The sequence below is a fragment of the Myiozetetes cayanensis genome, unplaced genomic scaffold (genome assembly GCF_022539395.1).
Source record: "Myiozetetes cayanensis isolate MyiCay16 unplaced genomic scaffold, myiCay2020 scf13, whole genome shotgun sequence".
Lineage (NCBI taxonomy): Eukaryota > Metazoa > Chordata > Aves > Passeriformes > Tyrannidae > Myiozetetes > Myiozetetes cayanensis.
The window spans coordinates 15,132,099-15,139,243 of record NW_026086937.1 but is presented as its reverse complement, the minus strand read 5'-3'; positions in this window follow the sequence as shown (position 1 = coordinate 15,139,243).

The following is a 7,145-nucleotide window of genomic DNA, read 5'->3' as shown; positions in this document are numbered from 1 at the left end:
TTTTTTGAAGGCATTAGCTGGTTAAAGCTTGTCTATATGTACAGACTGCTCAGAGAAGATCGGCAGGAGGAAAAGGAAGAAGGTTGTTTGAAATACTTCATCTGAGTGTGCTTGTCTTGACAGATAGATGGGAGTAAATTGTTTGAAAACTTCTGGAAAATGATAAAAGGGAAAGGAACCTGCTCTTTAAGAATCTCGAGCAACTACATGGAAGGTGTGAAAACAGAGATTTGTTTGTGCAGGTGAGTCCTGAGAAGGGGTATTCATATTAAATCTAGAGATGACATCAGGCTATGTAAATAGGGCACATGTAAATGTATTTTAGGATAGGGTTAGAAGTCACCTACGATGACACTACCCTGGAATAAGGGGATGGACCACATAACATTGCAAGATTCTCTCCAGCTCTTCTAATAGCTGTGTATTCAGTCATGATGTCTGTCTTAGCTGAATGCCCAGAACATGCTCATCTTTACAGGATCCCCCCTTGGCTAGGGAACTGTTATTCCTATGTTACCAACTGGAAACTCAATCACAGTATGTTGCCAAATGAGGCTATCCCAGTCCTAAACTCTGAGATTCCTTCCTCTTCCTTAGGAGAAGTCTGAGAGTGTATTGTAAAAAAGGCATTCAAATGTGGGTAGTTCATGTTATTAATGCTACAAAGCGTTTCAACCTGTGCTTAAATGCCAGATGAATTAGAAAAGGTTGGAGGTACAATTTGTAGTGGTGGCATTATTTTATTCTGTGATTTTCCTGTGCAAAAACATATCACAGTTGCCACTGCTGTCTGCACCATTTGACCTGTTCTGCTAAATTTGACTGCCAACACCTGGCCAAGAAAGTAGCAGAGAAGCCCAAGAAACTGCCTGCCACTTTCTAGTGGCCAAGGCCTCCATCCAAGGAAAATCCCACTGGTGAGGCTTAGACAGCAACCAAAAGCAGCAGCTACTCATTGACTGTGAGCTGGAAGAAAATCCCTGCAGTCAACAGGCTGCCCCAGCTGCTCTGGACCCACGGAGACAAATCAGACCTCCTGTAAATGATATTAATTGGAGTCTATCTAGAAATCTCTTACAACAAATTTTGTTTGACTGCACTGGGAACTTTCTCTCATTTATTATTGAATAAGTTATGGCAGTGCACCTTCTTGGACTGCACAATGATTAGCCATTAGTGTGTTTTGCTAAGACACTCTACTCAAGTCTTTAATTTGCTGATTTCTTACATTTATTTATCCTTGCCAGGTTTTAGTAGAAGTTGGGGAATGTGAAGAATGTCCTCTAGAACTGCAGATGTGTAATTGCTCAACAGCCAGAACTTCAGTAACTTTAAAAATCTTTCATGAACAGATATTCAGCCTTCAGGTTACTGCTGTGAATCTGGAGTAGTTTGTGGTTTATCTTCTTGTGAGTTAATCAGGCTTTATTCAAGTTTAACATGTTAGTTAGGTGGGATCTGTACATGGCTCTTCTTAAACCAATTCAACACATTTTGTAAGATTCTAGATCACATTATCTTCTGGATCACAAACAAGTGTTCAAGAAATGTAAGTTAAAATAATAATCTAACATACTCTATATAAACATCTTTCCCTCCTATCCAGAGAAAAGTAGTGAGTGCAGAATTTGGATCACTATCCGTAAAAGCCTCTAGGAATATCTACAGGCACCCTTCTTGAAGCAAGTTGAGCCCTGATCTTTATAACATTATTGCAGGTATATTTTGACAGCACTGTAATGCAGAAAAGTGAAAAACTACTAAAAATCTCAACTGGGTCAAATAAGGATGAGTCAGGATTTTGTTCAAAACAATAAGCATTATGTTTTCATAATTCAAGAAAACATTCATTGTACAGGAGAGAGATGAATTCTGGTTTAAAAAAGGGATTGTCTGGCTACAGAGTTTAGCTGGGCTTTGCCAGTGACTGCGCTGTACGTGAGGGTAAACACCTGCCTTAGGTGGCATCTTCTGGATCAAGAGGTTACCACCTGCAGTTTCCTATCATATCCCTGTTCTGGGAGCTGCTGAGTCTAGATTGGGATGTCTCTCCATTGTCTTTGATGGTAGGTTAGGGAAGAAACTGTTCTTCACTAAAGGTAGGATCCATCTCCCTCAGCTTTAACTTGTAGGAACTGTCTCGGTCTGTCCATAATGAATGGAGAAGGAATGACTTCTTCACCTGGAGATTACTCTTCCAATCTAGATGGGATGACTTGCCATTGGAGAAGCAGGGACTTTGCTGTTCATTTTCAGAAGTCCTGGCAGCCAAGTCAGACTGGATGTCTCCTTTTTACATAGTCAATTTTGGTTAATACCACAATGAATTTCAGCACAGTAGGATCCGTGGTGTTTCTTGTGCTAGCACAGCTCCAGTAACATCGTACAGGATTTGCTTGGTTAAGTTTTTGTTGTTGTTTTTTATTTGTATACTGAAAGATCACATGGAATCCATTAATGAACACTGTTTTCCCTTTTTAGTCTCAGCCATTAGTAATAATCTGTGTGCTTAAACCTTCAGCATTTATCAGTTTGAATTTCAAGTGCTTACAGTCACCAGTCATGGGTGAGCCACACTGGATACCTTTCAAACACAAGCAACTAATGCTTCAAGCTATTAAGGTTGTTTATTCACCTGGGGCTCAGCCCTGCACAGGAATCTTTCATTTGACTGCTAATGTGGGAGTTTACATTTGTTTTAAAGACACTCATACAGAAGTTAAGGAGATTTAGCTCTTTTGGCAGTGGCTGTGTTTTTTTCTGTAGGTCTTCCAGGGACTGCAAGGAATCAAAAGTTGTGTCTGAACACTTTCAGATCCCTCTATGTGGTCAGGATAGCAGGATGCTATCTGCTTAGCTTTTAAAAATTTCAAGGACGAAGAATGAACTGGTGTCTCTGAAACAGAGGCTGACAGTAAGTGCTGGCCTTCTGCTGCATCTCTTGTAATACCTAAATCAGACCATGCCCATCTCTCTAGGATGATAGTTCCTGAGCTGGAGTGGCCCCTAGCTTGGGTTAGGGCATTCCCCTTTCAGTTATAACTTCAACTTGGAAAATGGGCACAGGTCTGAATAACAAACTTGTCTTCACAAATATTTTCTGTAAGTTCTGGGGCTCCAACTAACCTGCCTAGATTTTCTTTTCTGTTTTTGAGTAGACATGAATAAGCTATTTTATTTGTCAGTTCTGATTTGAAAAGCAAAGTTCATTGTGTTTGAAAAGCCTTAGGTATGGCAGAGCAGCTCTGAGTGATATTGCATGAATGTCTTGATAGGACACTGGGAAAGGCTGACATCCTTGCCTGCTTCATTTTGAACTCCCCATTTGACCTTATTTTCTTTTGGCTGATTCTCCCAGGCTAAGAAAAATGCATAAACACGACTGCCTTTCATTGCTCTGAAACTACGTGGGAAGGCCCCTCCAGCACTCTTGTTTCTCTCTGAAGATGGTCTCAGCTTCTCCAGCCTCTCCCAATAATGAAAATTTTCACTGATTGTAACATCCTCATTTCTGTCCTACAGTGCATGCTCTGCATCATTCTCCATGTATAGTTCTGGTGGTGCAATCACTGTAGCTATATCTTGCTTTAGAAGGAGTTTGGTAATTACAATAATAGTGTCATTTGGGGAAGCTAATAATCAAATCTCTGCCGTTTTTTACATCTTTTTCTCTCAAGTTGTAAAAACTGCAACAACATTTTGTTCCTGCTTCTAATTTATTCCTTATTCCAGTTCACTCTTTTGTTTCTGATGAAACAACCTCTCACAATCTGATATGAGTGAAAGGCAGCACAGCGTCAAAAGCAAGTCCCACGTCTGGCTGCAAAGCAAAGGACAAAATGTACCAGTAGGATGCTGTGCAGCAGCATTGCTTCCAGGAGGCAGCCTTCTTCCAGATCTTGTCCCTGGTGTGTCACTGCCAGAAGAACACAACCAACATGCTTTAATGAAGAGTATTGGCAGTTGGCTGGAAAATAAGAAACTGTATTTATTTTTTCTGCAACACCATTTGGACTCGAAAGATTATATATATTTAAGGGGGATTCCTACCTACCCTACCAGCCTTGACGGCTTCAGCCCCTGCCTTCAGTGATCCCTTTCAACTCCAGAGAAAACTGCTGGGTATTTTTTATTCTCTCTTCCCCCCCCCTCCCCCTCCCATGCAGATAAATTCAAGCATTCGGTTTCCAGTGAGTCTTGTGGATAGTACTAATGGCACAACTGGAGACACAGTGGAAGGGAACAGAGATGCAGGAGTGAAAAAAACAGTGACTGGAGGCAAGAACTTCCCCTATTGGTATCGCTTCCTAAATAAACCTGTGGAATTGTACCTAGAGCTAGCTTTACATTACAGCTGAGCAGCTGGTGAGCTACACAGTGCAGCAGTGGTTACCTGCATATTTTCTGGGTTTCACAAGTGGGCTCCACAGCCTGTGCTGTGTTGGTACCATGACGACACTGCCTGTGGTACCTGGAATAGCTCGTTTAAATATAGCCTGTACGTGGTCTCAGTGAGCTCTGGTCTGTACAAACATACAGCAAGGTATAATTATGGATTAGCCAAATCCAAAGCTAAACATTATTTTAGGGGTGCCTTTCTTTCACTTCCACAGTCACTTTTACAGTCATATCTGTGGCTTGTTGACTTCAATCTGCTTACATTCAAAACACACCTGCGAGGCAGGGAGGCAGCCCTGTCTGTGTCCTGTAGAGGGAGATCTGAGAAGTCCTCGAAAGCAGCAAGAATCACTTGGACTTTACTGCTCCCACCTTTGTGAGGGTAGCCACCTGCCACAGCAGAGCTGATGGGCTGTGTGGCTCTTCATCCCTCAGCACAACCCTGGGTATCTGCACTTCAACTACCGGTGAGGGCGGCCCAAACTACTCTGACTTTCATGCAAAGTGGACAGGGAACAGGAGCTTTTCTGCCCTGCAAGCTGGGATATAGAAGGTGACAGCCTCCAGCCAGCTGTGCTGGTGGCCACTGTGGGGGAAGCACAGTCCTGAAATGCCAGATACAGGGTGGTTCACTATAGGAGTTTGGGGTGGAGCAGAATGTTAATGTACATCATCCTCAATCACCAAGCGCGCTCTCCCTCAAGAAAATTAAGCCTTCCCTCTGAAATCCTTGTCAATGTTGTAATTATGAAAGTACAGATATTTTAAATGCAGTTGAGTAAATGTGAAAGTACTGGTGGTTTTGTGCTTTAAAAGCTCTGCATGTATTTATATAATTGGGTTATAATCATAGAGGAGGAACTGAAAGCCTCACCCTGCAGTGATGGAAATGTCAGAGGTATCCTCATCCCCACCTTTGCCAGAAGTTGTCTTGGGTGAGTTGTGCAGGCCATGGAGTAGCCCTGAACAAGGTATGAGAAGTCCGCTTTTAAAAGGTTGGGGGTTTGGCTTTTTTTAATCAGATTACTTTGCAAATCCCATTTGGAATTTGCTGCATACATTATATTGCTGGCCCTTGCTTTGGAATAACTGGCATGTAGTGAGATGTTTAAAGTCTAGAAGATTCACCTCTGGGATATGCTGAAGTGATCTTCTTTTCAGAAGCTGCTGTAGAGCTTCTTCTCCTGTGAGGAATAAGTGAGCAAGTAGGGGTGGAGGCACCAGAGCCATGGGCAGTGTGTGAGCACGTGGGAGGTCAGCAGGGGCAGAGCTGCCCTGACTGACCAAGATTCTCTTCAGTAACTGGACAGGGGCTGAAAGCACAGAGGCGAGATTACGTAGTGGGACTGTTTCCTCACCAGGGAGCTTGGGCTATCTCTGTTGCATTATTGCTGACTTCCCACCTCTTGTGTTCCTGTATTATAGAAGGACTAATCTCCTGAAATTTCCTAAGGCCTGGAGAAACTTCAAACTTGCAAAGCATGGGCCAAAGAGTAGCCATGCTCCATCACTATGCACGTAGTTATGCTCAGGTTAGAGTTCATCTGCCGTGCATGTACCTTTTTAAAAGCTTTTTTACTTTATTGCAATTTAGCTTTCAATGTGTTTAATGACAAGTATGTGCTGAGATCTACAGATATTTCTTCCAGTATAGTCTTTACATCACAACTTGAAGCATGTGAAGGAATGTGCAAGCTCTTTGGAGTGGTACTTCATTTTATCCCTATTCAGAAGTGGAAAAACAGGCAGGGACAACAAAGAACAAATTTAATTTTCCTTCTTAAACCTTGCCAGTTCAGATAATCTTTTGCTGAGTTTCCTGATGTGGCTATTCGCATTCTTTCGTGAATTCGACTGGCTTTAGCAGCCTCCAAATAAAACATGGTTCTATGGAGATTTACCTTGGCCCTGTTCTTGCTTGGCGACATGAGACACAGAGCAGCCAACTGGTTCGGCTCATGCTACATGTCCTCTTCCAGCAACTGCTTCCTGTACAAGCTCACTGCTCTCCAAATTAATGGGATTGTTGCTTTAGCTCAAGATGTAGGAGATTTAATTCTGGTGTTTGTGTCAGCAATCAATGAAGTCAGGAAACAGCCTTTACAGAGCATTCAAAAGCCCTTTTATTCTGAAAGAATCAAATCCAGGCTTCTGTTAAATGCAGTAAAGGCTGCCATCATTAAAACATTGAGGCTGCAAGTTTGGCCACAAAAATGTTACCGTAATGCAGTTGGTATTCAGTCCTTTCTGTCAGCGCTCCCAAGTCTGGCTTTTATTTATTTATTCATTTTCACGAGTCTCATGTTTTTCAGGCATTCCATAAAGCCTCGGTGTTTACAGGCATCTTACTCATCTGAGAATCTCAGCTTCCAGTTTTTAAAGATCTGCTATTAGCCCTCATGGACAGGGAGGAAACAGGAACGTGTCATAAGGCTGATCCTCACAAGCAAAACCAGAAGGTTCATAAAACCCCACATTTAAAAAGTCAAATCTTGTTTTTTTAAGAGGATCTCGTGAACCTGGGCTCCCATTTATGTGTCTCAAGTGCCTGGCGTAGACTCCACTAATGATCGCCTGGGTCAGGCCATGATTCGAGTGCAGAGGTGCTGTTGGATGCAGAGAGCCAGAGAGCTCTGCAGCACTCGGATGGATTGGGGGAGGAATCCTCTTTCCATTTATTATATTCCTGTTTTAACTTCATGGCCCTGTGCACCCTGTTTACTGTGTGTTTCATAAAGGCCAGAGGA